This window comes from Gallus gallus, chromosome 12 (genome assembly GCF_016699485.2).
Source record: "Gallus gallus isolate bGalGal1 chromosome 12, bGalGal1.mat.broiler.GRCg7b, whole genome shotgun sequence".
Taxonomy (NCBI): domain Eukaryota; kingdom Metazoa; phylum Chordata; class Aves; order Galliformes; family Phasianidae; genus Gallus; species Gallus gallus.
The window spans coordinates 14,049,482-14,066,154 of NC_052543.1; the positions used below are offsets into that span (position 1 = coordinate 14,049,482).

Genomic DNA, 16,673 nt, shown 5'->3' on the forward strand with positions numbered 1-16,673 from the left:
AAATTTAATAGGTCATTTGGAGACTACAAAGAGAAATGCCTTAAAACTTGAAGCCATTACTAAAGGGCTGAACTAAAAACCTCCCGAAAGAGCCTGAAAGCACTGACAAATCCATCATCTGAATACCGTGGGCTGGGCTTCTTAATGGTCAAAAGCAAAACCTCCTCTTTCATTTGAAAAATATGCATGCAAATGCTCATCTCAGAGCAGGAGGCTCAGGTTCGGCTCCTATTTCTGCTCATTACAGGCTTTTTTTTTTTTTTTTTTTTGCTCCATCCTGCTGGAACTGCTTAATTTGTCTGAACAGTGAAGCATTCACCGGATTAGAGCGCCTGCCAGCATAATCTGGTAGTCAGGACAACACCAGGGAGATGGAAACCCCCGTGCAGGTCTCCCAACCAAGCACAACAAGGCCTCTTGCATTTCAGGGAAGCATCGTAGTTCTTTCTGAGACCAAAAACCATCCCAACCAAGTGCTTCCCACCATCCCATTATTGAGCCTGGCACATTTCCATCGATCAGCCTCACGCAAAGAAACTCCAGTGTAGGGGGACATTTCTCACTGTCTCTAATCAAAATCAGCAGAAAGGAGACAGTGATTTCATCCCATTACAAGTGTGAGTTCAAAGGCACCTTTCACTTTGAGTATCTGCTAGAAGTAGACGTGGCCAACATTTGTTAGCAGTTAGACTGTGTTGCTTATCAGAAAATAAAACAAAATAGATTCATCCTGTTTTCTTCCCTCACCTAATACAAATCTATTGTTTATTTTGATTCAAGAAAAGAAACAGTAGAGGAAAGTTCACTTAAAAGTTCACTGACATTTTTCGCAGAAATATTTTCCACTGGAGGTCAACTCCACATTTCCAGCAGTAATTTAATAACCCGAATCCATCGTATTGAAAATCCCTCTGGACTCCTAACAAACTAGACAGACATCCATAGGTCATTTTAGAAACACTTTGAAGATAACTCCAGAATTCACTCTGCACTATAGATCCTTGTTGGACAAATTGTCCCTGAATCTATTTATATTTGTTTTGTATTGTTATGAGAAAGCATTGGCTTATCCAGTTAGAAGGGTCTAGCACTGGTCACACAACTGCGCTGAAGTTTGGCAGAGCACAGCAATACTGCTTGAGAAAATGAAGGAATAGATAGAAAGGCATCGAGGAAAGATTTCTTTACTCCCTTTTTTTTTTTTTTTTTTTAGCAGAACTATACATTTTAAAATCACTCAGAAAGCGAAAGAGATACTAACAATGGCTTATCCTGGTCCCAATGCTTATCCTCCCTGAAATGATGATCTATTCATTTTTTCAGTGTTTTTTGAATCCTTCAGCGGGCATACTTTTGTGGTGGATTTCCTTCTTTTTTATTAAAAACAATATAAAAGAAACTCGGGTTTTCTCAAAAACCTGATGTACTCAAACCTAAAACAAAGCCCTGCTCAAGGCTGGATTTGCCAACCTACGGATTACACTGAGCAGCAGGCAGGCAGAAGCTGGAGTTGATCTGTGCATCAAGCAGCCCTGTGCCATGGAATGCTTCTTGCTGTGTTGGCCAGGCAGAGCATCCCAGGTCACTGAGCCACAAAGGACAGCACAAAGTCCAGCTCCAGCCTTGTACTCTGTGACATGGAAAGAGCATGAGTGAGGAAAACCCTAATCTAACCCATTTTGTTTTTCAATCAGAGGATTCAGGCAGGAGTCAAGCACGGGCCAAAAAGGAGAGGAGCAGTTTTCCTCCTCCGTCATACTGCACCATTAGTAAGAGTCACAGTTAATATTCCTTGTCTGCTCCTGGAGCAGCACACACATCTCATATATTTTTTCCTAGACCAGAAGAGACCCTATAAAACAAGCATTTCCTCTAAAAAACAGCTCCTTGCATGGCTCCGGATAATACGCAGCTGATGTGAGATGATCTGGCTACAGAGCTTGGCTGGAATAACACTAACAAACCCAGAGTCCAGGCATCCTCCGGCTGCCCTAGGAAAGCTGTCAGCAGCCAGAGGAAAATCTGGCATCTTCAGCTGCTGCCTGACGGGTGTGCGGTGGTCTGTCCATCCATCTGCCCATCTGTCCATCCATCCACACATCCATCGGTCCCTGCCCGGTGAGGAGATTCACGCAGGTTGCATCACGGTGTCTCTGCTCAGCAGGCAAGGACACGTTGGGTTTCTCCAGAGGAAAAACTGGAAGTGTTTATGTCCCTGGACAGTGTCTGGAAGCACGTGGTGTTTCTGCAGGCTCTGAGGGCCCGGCCTCACAGAATACTTAGGCACATGTGTAACTAGAAGTGACGTCCAACAGAGTGCTGCAGACACAGGCGCTTCCAGTTCCAGCAGGATCCAAGCAGTTTCCAGGATCCCAACTTTCCAAGAGGTTTAAATTTGTTAGGTTTTTTGTTTGGTTGGTTGGTTTGTTTTGTTTCGTCCAAGACTCCTTTCTGTCTGCCCGTGCAGCAGCTGGATTGGACTCCCTGTGGGGCATGGCAGGTCCTACCCCTCATGAGGAAATACATCCACAAAACAAGGTGAGAGACTTTGCACTGCTGAACACTGCCCAGTTATTAATGTGAAAACCAGAATTAATTCCAGTCCAAAAAGCTGGGAGGAAAGCAACAACGATGATGGGTACCATCTCATACCACAGCTATTTTACAGCAATTCCACTTTATGTTCCTTGGCCAGCAGAGCTCCTTGAATAATGACATAGCCAGATGACACACAAGCAGAAAAGCCTCAAATGTGTATAAATACCAGTTTTCCAGTTCTGAAAGAAATTTAATCATGCAGACTTTCTACCATATTTGAGAGAGCCAAAAAGCAGTGATAGCCCTGAGCTCATCTTTCTGGTGTTTTCTCCAGCACCAGAGGAAACCAGAACTGTTGTGTTGTGGGGAACCTGACCATGGAGCACAGCTCCTGAAGACCCAGGGGGAAAACCCCTTATGAAGACCTGAGGGAAAACCTCTTTATAAAGGAGAAATCAATTACAGTCCTGATACAAGCAATATTGTTTCACCTAACAGTATCCAGTATGCACTGCATTGCAAATGCTGTCTGGTAATCATCTTATTCGAAGACACAGTGTTTCGCAGCATATAAACCATTTAATTGCAATACTGACTCACATTTGAGCTGCAAAGCTAGGCATGTTTTCTGAATGTGCCAAATAGGCAAAACACCAGCCAGCCTTGGTATGTAGTTAGAAGAACATGCTTACACCACACGCTGAAGGAAACATGAAAGCTGAACTATTTTTTTTTGCGTGTGCCCTAACATTTTCTCATTTAATGAATATTAAAATGACAGTGTGTGTGAAAAACCCTCAGTGATTCATCCATAGAGTGAAATTACCAACCACGTGAGAAGAAATCTGGAAGAGCACCACAGCACGCCTTTGCTCACCTGTATTTCCTTCTCCTGTTTTAAAATGCAGACGATGCCCAAATAAATGACAAATTGAAGCAGACAAGTATTAAAGTGAAACCATGGAAGATCTCCCATTTCGTTTTGAATGTCATCATAAGAGGAGCTGCATAGAAACAGTTTGTGATCTGCACTGACTTAAACTTTGTGCAAGTGGTTTCCATGCAGATTAATGGTCAACACAAAGTTTCTGGGAACCCCACTTCTCACCCACAGCATTAATCATCATCGGCAAAATTTTTTAAACTGAACACATTAAAACTTTCCTTGATGGATTTGCATTTTTGTTCATGTAGGACAACATTCACCGTATTCATTCAACTATATCACATCTGATAAACATACCTTTCCATCATACCTTCTGGGCCCTCCTTAAGAAACTACTGAATCAATGCCCAGACCTGTGAGTCATAAAGTACTCCAAGAAAGCTGGTGGGGAAAGGACAGTAGGAAAAGAATTTACAGCAGCTGAAGCTTGTGGCAGATCAGTGACTGCATTACTGTGGTGTGACATAAACAGAAAAGGTATTTCCAGTCTTGGATTTTATGGCAAAGGATGGGAGATTTGACTTATGAAGGGAGAATACAAGGGTAAAGCCCCCAGTTACGTACAATTGCAAGAGCATAAATAATGAGCTGAGGTTAGAAATGCACATGGGGATCCAAACTTCCAATGAGTTGCTTTAAAAAGTGCAGTTTGCACATTTGTTGCCATACAGCCTGGGATGGCTGGCAGAACAGCAATGGCTGTCTTCCAGCCCTTCTAGGCAACAAACACAGGGCTTCAGGCAGGTGTGAGCCAGTGGCGGACCTACACCCACTTGCCAGCTGCCTCTGTTTTGAGAGGATCTGCTCATATCAAACATGATGTGGTGGTGGTGCTGTTACACATCTTGGGTTAGCAAAGCCAATGTGAGGCTTTCCTGCCTCTCCATCACTCATTCCTGTCAGAGCATCTTCATCTGTTAGCCCAACTGATGCCTGTTAACCTGGTGCCCCAAATCCAGACGCACCAGTACAATCTACAAGTGAATCCTTGCAAGGCTTCTTAACACATTGTGACCAGCACCATAGAAAAGACCTGGCAGGAGCCTTGTGAAGATAATATCCACGCTTCTGGCTGTGAAAAGGTTCACAGAGAAAGACCAAGATCAAAATCTCCCCAACTACATTTCTGCATAAGGAGGCAGGAGCATGAGACAGGCCCACAATAGGGTACGTGGGATCCCTGCACAAAAACTCATTGGCCTGAGCCATTCAGTACTGTGAGGATCTTCACTGCTGGGATCTGGTCTGAAGCCTGCCTCTAGGCTTCAGGCTGTCAGATTCCACTTAAAAAATGTGTTTGATTCTCACTTTGTAGATGTAGCATCTGTCCCGCTTGTTCTACTGGGAGGAGGGAGGGAGTTGTGTAATTAAGTGCAAATAGGGTTCTCATGATGCAATACAGACTCATATAATACTTCCCAGGTGCCACTGTCTCAAGCAACTTGGCAGGAGTTTCCCAGTTGTGAGGCTCGGCTTAAGAATAGCAGCAAACTTGTGTGGTCCTGCAGAAGCACTCCTTACGTGCGTTGCTCCGATACTGCACTTGGGAACAGCTGTGCAAGTCCTTGTGTATGGCCAGGATGGTGCTCGGAGGGGAATTTTGGGTTACTTCTTGTGCTTTCCTGTCCCCCTCTTCCCTTACAGCCAGCCTTCACTGAAAAACCAAATTCTGTAAGTTTATCATAGGGTGATGGTGGTGTCAAGCTGCTGCAAGCAGCTGGTTGGTGTGGTGTTCAAAAAACAGCCTAAGACTTAAAAAAAAACCCCAACAATACAACAATAAAAAAGAAAAAAAAACCACCCAACAACAGTAGAAAAAAAACAGTGCAACAACTTTATATAAGTAATCCTTGCAGGAAGCAAAGCGTGGAGAAGTACAGTGAGTTGCATCCAAATACAGGATGGCGATTTAGGAGAGCTGACTGGTTTGCCAGTTGCAGTCATGCAAGAAAATGGGGAGTGAACTGGCACCAGTGCTATGAGATGAGGGTTATGACTTCTGAGCCTTCAGAGACTCTGCAGGCCACGCTGTGATTTCCATCCTCCTCAGCACTGCCATTTCCTCTCTACCATGACCATGCTAGTTGGGATAGCCTTATTTTCCTAGCAAATTCTCTGCTGACAGATTTCAGCTGCTTACCACAATCTTTGCCTTTTGGCTGGATCCTGGAAGTGTTTATACTTTTGGCAATAGAAGTAGAGATAGGTGCTATTTCATTTATTTATTTTAATAAGTAAAAGTACGAGCCAATATCTTTTCTTCAAAATGATGGCTCATCCCAGCCTATGTTCTCACTGCTGCTGCTCCTGTCTCAGGCATGGCAGGTGGCACGATAAATAGATAATACGCTGCACTGTCTGACATGGAGCTTTATCAATCAAAACAAGCCCTGCTTTTTTGCTCAACAGGAAAGTTCAATCGCTCTCCTCTGGTGGAATCAGTCAACACATAATGCTTTCAGCCCAAGATAATGTCAGACTGCAGATTTGGATCTGCTCTCTTGCTGCTTCGGGGCTATTTATATCTTTGTGCCTCGAGGGCTTACTAATTAGCAGCCTTCTTCCACACCCTTTGATATCATTAACGTAATCTCAGTGTAAGCGACTGCTCTCTGATGATATCTCTGGGGGAGTGGAGAACAGCTGGAACCGTTCTACATAGCAGAGCTGGAGCACTTCTCCCACAGCAGTGGTTGAAAGACCGCAATAATTTTGCTTCTGCAAGCAAAGCCAGCAAAGCACCCTGCCTTGTTCAGAGTGGCTGAGGCTGATGGGCTATCACAGAATCAATACGGTTGGAAAGGCCATTAAGATCATCTAGAAAGACTATCAGCCTATGGTAGATGTAATCTCAAGTTGAGCGTAGAACTGGGAGGTACTGAGAAGGTTAGAGTGGGTTTTTCGGGCCATTGCCAACATTATCAGGTAAGTGCCTTTCAACACAATTCTTCTTCTTCTCTTGCCCTCCCTCACCTGCTTGACTTGTCTTGTTGGTTCTTTTATAGTCAAAAGGCCCATAGAGCGTTAGAGGCAAAGTAACAATGGAACCAGGAGGTGAAAATCAGGAATTTGAGACAGCAGCTGAGAGCTCAGTGCTGGAATTACTCAGCATTTCCCACACTGTTCAACCCTGTGAGGCCCAGATTCCCACTTGGGAGAGCTGAGGACAAATCTAACACTGCTGAAATCTCAGCTCAGGTAGTTTCTAATAATGCAGTGGATAAGGTTTATTTAAACCGTAATTGCTTGCATTTTTTTTTCCACATTACTCGCTCTGCTGCCCTATAAAATTAGTTAATTTAAAGGCCTGTCATTAACTTAGCAACTTGCCCTGCAAAGAACAAAACTGGAGATGGGAAAAAGTTTTCTCCGTGTTAGAAATGCACTTCAGACCAGAGCAACATTGCTGCCTTCCGATAGCAGCTCCTCCTCACTAAATGAGACCTTGTAGGAAAACAGGCGGTTTCCAATAGGTGCTTTGATATCTGCCATTAATTCCCTGCTCTTGCTTGCATGGTCTCTTAGCAACTTCCTGCCCTTTGCTCCTTTTTATTCTTGTTCCTGTTCAAGCACTTCCTTTTGTCGCCAGTCTGTTGCTCCCCTTTAGGCTGCTTTAGAGAAAGATAATAAAATCCTTGTGCAGATAGAAAGAACCAGCTACAAATGGCTGTGCGAGTGTATTTATGTTTATAGCACGAAGCAAGAGAACAGGCTGTCCTGGGTTCTGGTTTCCAACTGCAGCGTAAATCCGTCAGCAAATATGTTACAACCCTGGAGAAGGGAGCAGAAACATAACAGCAGGCACTGCAGGACTCCAGAAGAGTCGTGTTTTACAGGGCTCCATATCTCTTAACTCCCCAGAAGTGTGAAAGATGGAGGCTTTCACCCCAAATTAAAAGAGCAGCCATCTTCTGCTCTCTCATCCTAAAGCAGCTGTTAATTCAGTAATGTCAGCCCTCCCAGTCACTCAGGTAGAAGCATCCATTTGGTGACTTCCCTTCGCCAGGCTTCATGCCCGTCCTGTTTAATGCTCCACGACTCTGTTCCAGGATGACAATAAGATGGGGAGAACTGGCACAGGTGGCTTTGAAGGCTGAGGGAAAAGACGTGGCAATGCTTTTTAATTTTTTATTTCCTTTAAATGCTTTGTATGCAGAGCCACGCTAAGTACAAACCCGATGACAAGCTAAGAGCATCTTAGAGAGTCTGCCTCAGGAGTACACCCCTGTTCTGGTGGAAGGAGATGACAGCAACATGTGCATAAAAGGCTGGCTGAACTGGAGTCTTAATGCGAGGTCTCCACATCTTAATAGACTTTGAGATAAATGGCCTTTTCTTGTCTCCCATATGGTTTTGCTTTCCATCTAACGAGGGAATCATAACTCTGGGTGAAGGAAAGGAGCTGTCCGGAGATGGAGCTGCGAGTGGAGGGAAGAGGAGGTGAAAGAAAAGGAAAATTTTAAGGGGAAGAGAGACCACGTCTGGAGAAGTCATTGTGCAGATGGGGAGTAACAAGATGAGAATGATGCAGGAACTACCCAGCAGCCGAACAGAGGTGAGCCAGCAGTTCGGGTGCAGGGCGGTGACTCTGGCTGTGTCCCTGTAGTGCTTCACTCAGAAGGGTTTGCACCAAACACCCTCACACTGAGGGGCAGAGAACAGTGGCTTTCCAGTCCCTCTTCTTACCCTACACTTTTCTATTTTCTCTACTTCCCCCTAAACTTCTGGTTTAGGCAAGAATTTAAATACTGGCTTTCTTAGAACTAAATATGTAAATCCTGAAGTGCTGCTCAGTGTGCTTCAGGCCAAGTGCTTGCTTAAGCACTTGGCTGGTTTGGGCTCTCAGAAGAACAGCTGAGAGGATCTTATTGTCACCAACAGCATTACAGGTTTTTCTGAGGATGTCACTGGGACCATGATCTTGCTGATGCTCTCGAGAAGAGGTAGAAGCAAAGCATGAGTGGACTATGCTCCAAGGCTGTGCTTACACCACTAACACTGTGCGCACACAGTGAGTTGGGAGCTCCAAACACTGTCTTTCACCCCAGCAATATTTTATGCTTTAACATATTATTTGTCGACATTAAAAAGATATAAAACATATTAAAAGCCAAAGCTAATGCACTCATTGAGAGGGCAGATCCATGCTTCAAGAAGTCTTCAGTTTTATAAACCAATTTAGCCTGGGTCTATTAAGAGCTTTTCCTGGTGACAGAGTGAGAGCATTTTCTCTGCTATAATCATATCAGCCTGTATTCTGGGTTAATGGAGATGAATATTACTGCCAGATTTTGTTCTTTCCCTGCATGTAATCTAATGCCAGATGGTTCTGACGGGGTATTAAATCTCCCATGTGCATGACCTCCCTGAGGTTTTTATCATTAGAACCTTAAAATAATTCAAGGAAAGCTTTCCCAAAGCCTGATCATAAACCTCCTAATGAGGCACTGAAGTCACAAAGAAAATCCTCTTGTTAATTCCTGTTTGGTGTTTTTCCCCCTTTATGACAAATAAGCAGGAATTCACAGCAACAGAGATGCTTTTAAACAGTTTCAGCGGAAAACACATAAAAATGAGCATTCAGGTTAACAGTTCAGGTTCTCAGCAGGGTCTGGAGCTGCAGGAACGTAACAGCCATCTCCAGCCTCCAACACATTGCCCAGCAATGCCACCATCCCTCACTGTGAGTACAGCTTACTCTGCCAGCGAGTGGCTGCTTTATTCCTAGTGCAACGTAACACCTGGTGTTAGAATGAATATCACCCTATGTCAGATGAGTGGCTGAACTCAGACCTCATCTGTGCAATAGTACAAGGATGTACATGAGCACCACCTTTACCCTAACTTCAGTTCAGCAACAGCAGTTAAGTTCGTAAGAACTTCCTTAGAGTTTTCCTGAGAATTTTCTGCTCCTCATCTGCATGGAGCAGATGGCACATTTTTAATAACTTTATGTTTGCTTTTCTATTTCATGTTTACTGCATGACACCATGCCTTATTTCCGAGATCAAGTAACAGCAAGACAGGACTGTTCAGAGCCTCTTGGGCTTTCTGTATTTCTCATTAACAGGTCATCCAAAAACCAACATAAGTATTCCTGCAGTCAAATCACATGTTGTGAGAATAGGGAGAGATGAAATATAATCAGATTAAAATAAAAAAAAGTTTTTCCAGTTTTGGGGTATCCAAACTGGCCAGAAATCCTGTTTCTCAGAGACATGTATGTCATGCTTGTAAAACCTAAATCTCATGAATACCTACTGCAACTGGGAACACTCACTGCCTTTGAAAAGCAACCTTTTTTTTTTTTTCCTTCAAAAATACAAGTTTTTTTTTCAAAAATACAAAAATACAAAAAAGTAGGCTTCAGGTAGCTGAAGAAACTAAATCCAGTTCATCAGGATGCCACTCAGGCACACGGGACCACCTTGCCTTGCCCTGAAGCCCCAGACTCACCTCCCAGTGCTTAGGAAGTATTTGGTCACTACTTGGTCAGTACTTCACTTTCAAGGTCAAGCTGGATGGGGCTCCAAGCATCTGGTAGAACATTGCAGGTGAGTTGGATTAGATGAGCTTTAAGGGTCCCTTCTAACTCAAACAATTCTATGACTCTATCACTAAGGATCAACTCACTGTGCAGTATATAGTTCCCTACACCAGAGATGTTCTTGCATACTTATTATCACCCCCTCTATCCACATAGTGCATGTGTGCTGACATCTGACGTGTCTGCTGGCAGAAACAGGAGACCTCTGGGAAGGTTAGAGCTGAACCATGGGTGCTGAGCTCTGTACAGGTATTGGAGAAAGCACCACCTTGGTAGACAGAAGCTCAGTTCATTAAACATCTCAATGGGAGTCTATCCCAAATACCTCAACTTGACCCTTACCCAACCATGTCTTCTCCACCCTAATTCTGTCCCTACTTCATATTCATTGACATCCACGTGGTCCTGCAGCCATTTTTCCCACTTCCTTCCCTCTCACAGGTTCCTTATCAACCTCATTAGCAGCGCATTAGATCCCGGCACCACCACTGAGCCCTATGAGAACTTTGAGCTCATTTTGTACGGCTCCACCAGTCCTCATTCTCTCTCTACCTTGCTCACACATCTCCACTGAGGGCAACGTGATAGCAGCCTGCCCCATCCAAAGCATCATCTCACCTGGAGGGGGAACATCTTGATTTGTAGGGATGACTCCTGGCAAAGGAGTTAGGGCCAAAACCTTCTCTGAGGTTGGAAAAGGTCAGAGCGGGCAGGGCCAGCAGCAGAATGGCATCACTGCTCTGGGTCTCTCTGTACTCCAGTGGCAGCAGCAGAGAAAGGGCAAAACCGGGTATGGAAGAAACGGATGACAAGGCACAGAGCTTCTCACCCTGCAGCCTGTGACATCCTCCCCCGCGTGCAGTCTTTTCCAGCCATGTGTGAGTTATTTGCTATCCCGTGCCAAAAATAAATAAATAAACAAACAAACAAACAAATAAATAAATAGAGTCAACGTCTTCTGTCTGCTGCCCTTCAAATGAAGCGAGGAGCAGCGCTGCCACCAGCCCTGGCTGGGAGGGACCTGGTGGGCTGAGAGGACTGGGGCTCAGGCAGTGCCACGGGCTGCGTGTCCCAAAGGACCGCGGGTATTTCTGGCACACAGTGGGGCCAGCAGCACTTGGACAAGGAGCGATTTTACTAAAAAAGGAACTTGGAGGGCACTGCAGTCCCGCTCTGCCTACATCAGGAGGGACATGGAGGCAGATGCTTGGCTGCATCGCCCTGCACTGCACAGAGCCCGGCACTCAGCAGCAAACTTCTACATGGAAACTATTAGCAAATAATAACACTTTATAGCTGTGCATTTCCACATTGCTGCTTTCATTTTCTTTCTTTTTTTTCCTTTTTTTCTTTCTTTTTTCTTTTTTTTCCTCCTTAATACTTGGGTTTATTTTGTGTCACTGCGTGCTTGCAAGGACAGAGAGACTTTTAAATTACAGTAATCTGAATTCTATAAATAACAAAGCGACAAAGGTCTGTGATGAAACACGGAGTGCACCGTATCCACAAAAATAAGTACCTGTGTTCCTACAGAGATCGTTGAGGTAACAGTCACATAACTGAGTACCTGGTTGTGTCCACTTAAATCAGCTCCCGGAGCAGAACCATCTACCTTAGGAAAAGAGGCAGCAGTAGAGCCCCTACCAGTAGGAGAAATTAATGCATTACACTTCGACAGAGATTAATTATTATGAGTCAGTCTAAAAATACGTTTGTCCCCTGTGGGAGTACGCGCTCTTCTATTCATCAAGTCGCTTTCAAATAATCATTAAACATCTTAAGGCAGAAGACAGTTTTGCTCGTGCAAAAGAAACACTGCTAAAAGTTACACGACAAAGACCATCTTTTTCAATTTTCAATTTTAAATCATAAAAGCATCTGCAGCATTCTGACCCAGAGTAGTTCCCCACAAGTGAGACAGACAAAATGTCTGCTGGGAAAAATGTGCAGAGGACTCTGATAACTGCAGCATATTTTTTTTCAGTTGCCAATCAGGGTTGATGTTTCCAAATAACTTTTATTGAATTAAATTTATATAAGGTCTTCCAGTCTCAGCTGTAGCCTCGGTGGCATCTCAAATGGAGATGGATCAGATTTAAAGGCCAAAAGTCACTTTTGTGGTGTTTTGGGGAAAAGTGCATGAGTAGAATGATGGATTTTTTTTTTTGGTTTGGTGGGACAAGGTCTTGCAGGTATAAACTGATATATTAACAGAGGTGCTTGGCACCCCTGAACCACTGGTTTCTGGCACTTGATTTTCCAGGTGTGTCTGGGCGGTCCCTGCAGACTCATCCTGGTGGCAATGCTCTGGTAGAAGGTTCCTGGCTGAGGGAATGTGCAAGAACAAGAAGTTAGGCAAAATAAAAGGGCTTAACCATTAAAAACAGTAGTAATAATAATAATAATAATAATAATAATAATAATAATAAAAACGGTAGGACATCAGGAAGCAACTAGAGATTATTAAACTTCATAATATTATTATGAAACCCCTTCCCATCTGCTCTGCAGGGCACGTGCAGCACAGAGTGGGCAGATACTGCCCAGTATTTAACCAGCAGATCTGGTGGTGTTGCCAAGGCTGATTCCACAGATACCTTTATTTGGAAGAGTGAGAGATGGGCCTCTTAGCTGCAGCGTTTCCAGCAGTCCTCCTTTTCTTCAGCAGCACAATCATAATTTAAGGCTTAGCACTCATCCAACCCAAGCAGCGCTGAGAGGCGGTGCTTCCACTGATGCTTTTTCCATTACAAAATAGCGTTCTACCCAAACATACTTTGTTTGACACCAATAAATCAGGGCAGCTCTTTTAATCAGATCTGAGACTGAACGAGGCTGAAGTTTTTTTTTTTTTTTTTAAGGTTTTTTTTTTTTAAAGCTTATAAAATTTGGTGACTTTTCAAAGAAAACTCTTTCTGTTGTTGTTGAAGTGGCACAGCCCAGCACTCCCTGTTCCTGGCAGCAGCTCAGAAGGGCTCTGAGAAATGCATCTCTTATGGCAGCTCTGACTCAAACAAAATCAAGAAACCTTGGAAATCTCATGGGAGATGGATTTTTGTCGGTTTTCCAATCTAAACAGGTGGAGATAAGCTAAGATAAGTGTCTGAGATAGATCTGCAACATATGGAAGGTTCATCTCCAACAGAAATGTCTCAATTTTTGTGGTCTTCTCCTTCTTTTGAGATATGCCTACAGACACTTGATTAACGGTGGAGAGAGTTACGTAAATTAATGAATGGGTAAAATAGATATAGTAGACAGGAGCTTTCATTCTCAGCTTCAGTGAATGCTTTCCAAAGAAGATTATTTTAATTGGCCAGCCAGTGCTTCAGGATGGGTTTGAAATGGCAGGGAGAAGATCTTCAAAAGCTCAGCACTTCTGATGCTTTTCCCAGGGAACAAGGACAAAAGGGAACAACACACTTGTTCTGTTAGTTAGGTATTTTAAATGTGCTGCCTCAGATCAGATCTCAAGTTCTTCCACCGTGCTCACTGTGCGAAAAAGAGAAACAGACAGCTTTATTTGCAGAACAGCTTTCACAAGTTGTACCACAGTTTATTTTATGATTTCAATATCTTCTGTATTTCTTTTACTTCATTTCTTCATTACTAACTCAACAATACCGAGTGTTGCTAAGTAACACCCTGTAGACATCTATAATTTTCCTACATGACTGCGCTATAACCGAACATTAATACTTTGCAAGGCAGTAACTACCAGCAATAGCCAATGTCTTACTTCAAGGGGAACCATGGTACATTCTCATTACAGCAGTATACGCCTCCAAATAGCACCCATCACCAGGGTAATTCACCGTTCACCTCCTGGAGCTTGATGTCCTAGAAGGTTCAACATCAGAGGAATGCGCTCATCTGAAGAAGGGGCTGAAAAAGACAGAAACCAAGACATATTTTAGCTTACCTCCAGTCTGGAATGATTTGCTGTTGTTAACCAGCATGGAGAGAGTGAAAATCCAAGCCTCAGACAATAGGTGATGTTGGCACTGCGGTGATGTAAAGTGAGATGCTATGGGGTGGGTCTCAATACACACTGAGTTCAGAGGGAGTTTTCTGCCACATAAAATTTGAGAAGTCAGACATGTAATTAATTATTGGGGAAAAACATCATTTTTCACCCTTTTCATTCTGTGGTAAAAGAAATTAAAGGCAAAAAAAAAAAATTACCTTTAATAATTTCAAAATGTGTTTTCTCATCAATCTCCATTTGGTGTAACCAGACTCGCAGGAAGTTCTAAAGCTGCAGTGGGACAGAGGAGGGCTTTGGGGACGCTGGGCATTTCAGAAACATAGCTCAGATTGTGCCAGGTGATGTCTGCTTGTCTCAATCTTAATACTTTACAGTGAAACGCTGAAGTGGAGATGGTATGCGTGCATGAGAACCTATGTGTTCCTACACACACACAAATAGGCTGTACATGCACGTGTGTGCTGCTGCACGCATGTTCGCACGTGCACAACCTTATCGAACAGCAAAGGGAATGGAGTCCATCAATAATTATACAAAATCTTGATTTCATGTGTAGTACTTCCCCCCTTTTCTTGGTTGAAGGTCTACAATGTTTCATTATATAATTCAGGTTTATTCCTTCTCAAGGACCTGATTGCTTTGCCATGTTCAATCAAGTAATGAAACATTGAATAAATCTTTCTAGTGGAATAACTGCGTGATACTAAACCAGTGTTTTATCTTATCCTCACCGTGTACACCGATTTCTTTAAATGCATCTTTGCAGCAACCAAACGAGCTATAAATTAGTCATGATGATATTACAGCTGAATTTAATTTAAAGTCTCTCAGCAAGTTGTTAAGGGTTTTTTGCCTAGGTCACTCCTAAGGAAATTTGAAAACTCTGGTATGATTTATGAATATTGCTATATTACTAGAGTATAAAAGGCTATGGGGAATACAAGCACATAAACCTCTGTTTAATTCAGCTCCAATAAAAATTTCATTTCTTATAGCAAAATAAACACGTAAATCAATGTTTAATGATTCTGTTGTTTTATTATGTAACTTATTATTTGCCTTTAAACATCCAAGCCAAATAAAATCTGGGACCCTGCTCATTCCCGCTGAAACATAATTAGTTAACAATTAGATCTGTTCTGCAGAGGTTGCTTCCTTCAGTGGAAATCATAACACAAAATAAGAGAAGACAGCCCAGGAAAAAAAGGCCTGGCTTCTCCTTTCCCCCATGTATAAACACATTAGCTCTGCTATTAGCCAATTCCTCAATGTAAACATTTTTTTTTTCCTCTGGAATTTACTCAGCTGTCTGGGGGATAATTACTTCCCTAAAATTACCATACATTCAGTATTCAAGTTCAGAGGTGCTTTTACCTTGAGACTTCTGCAAGTTCTGTGAACAAACAACTTCTTTTGCTCCTCTCATTATGCAGACTCTCCTTGTGTAGGGAAAATAGTCCCATTGATATTAATCTCCTTCGAGAAAGGGGTCAGCACCTGGCTGCAGAAAACAACAGGAGAGAAAGGGTTAACTTCTGGATTAAGGACTTGAAACTTCACCCATTTTTGTCAGACTTCAGGAGATACCTAATGATAATTCCTTCTGAAAGAAGCCAAAGTCACAAAACAGCTCATCACACATTTAGACTCATTTTGATCACCTGCTGATGTTCTAGATCTCCTTTAAAGAAGTGAAGACCATGGGACCTCCACAGGCAGTAACGTGGGGATGTTTTTCATCACCTATCCATTGCCATCCATAAGCATGAGGCTCTGCTGCCTTTTGCAGTACTGTGCCACCTCAGTGTCCCTTGCCCTGATGAGTATGTAACTTCCCAAGCTAGTGTCATTCCTAACTTACCAAAGGGACATGCACCTTAGTTTCACTGAAATATTGCACACAATCCCACAGTCCTTGGTCATTGGGATGCAATAATTCCCCAAGATAAACCAGATTTTCTCTTGGCAATTTTACTTGACCTTAGGTGAGCCACTTAATCTGTTTCTCTCCCTATTTCACTGCCTATTTAAGTTGGATAATATTGGCACGACTAAACTGCTGAAGAAGGTGACAGTCTACACAAATAGCTGATGTAAGTTTACTATTTCTCAAGTACCAAACTGCTGAAAAATGCTGTCAGCCCTAAGTGTACACTGCTGTAATTACAGTATACAATGGAAATTGGGCAGCTAGGCAAACCTCCTTGTGCCAGCCTTTTTCTCTCCTACTCAGCTTCGCATGTACATGTTCAATGGAAAAGAAATTCAAAAATTAAAGTGCCCTTGAAACTAGATCAGAAACTTTCAGCCAATGGAGAATGTCTATTAACCATGTCTATTAAGCATGTCTATCAACATCGACCTGGCTGTTTCTTCTAGCTGGCTCTGTCTGATCCTATTGTGTCATGTGCCAAAATCCTCTATTCTTACTGGTAATGGAAGGAGAAAACATTTGGAGGAAAGGATCATGGTAGTTCAGGGGTCACCCCATCTCTTCCCAGGGGCCCTAGCAATTTGTGTTGCAACCTGCTTGCCAATGAATTCAGATGTCATTATCCCCATTTGGTTGGAAATTCCCAGCAAAATAGTGCCTGCCCCATATTTTTCCATCCTCAGAATAACAATCTAATTTTCTGAGGTTAGTATTATGTGCC

The 16,673-nt window shown here is 43.0% G+C and overlaps 1 long non-coding RNA gene across 34 annotated transcripts in view; it reads right to left on the minus strand.

The window, feature by feature from the left end:
* Positions 1-733: 733 nt before the first annotated feature.
* LOC101751855 overlaps positions 734-16,673 on the minus strand; it is a 73,282-nt gene continuing 57,342 nt past the window's right edge. For 18 of the 34 annotated variants that reach the window (XR_006931320.1, XR_005839206.2, XR_006931311.1 and 15 more), the window contains 2 exons: positions 15,394-15,520; positions 734-13,916 (listed from right to left, as the gene is read on the minus strand). This is a non-coding gene — a long non-coding RNA (uncharacterized LOC101751855). The remainder of the gene's footprint in view (positions 13,917-15,393; positions 15,521-16,673) is intronic. The other 16 variants (XR_006931332.1, XR_006931316.1, XR_006931313.1 and 13 more) reach the window with 6 other exon arrangements.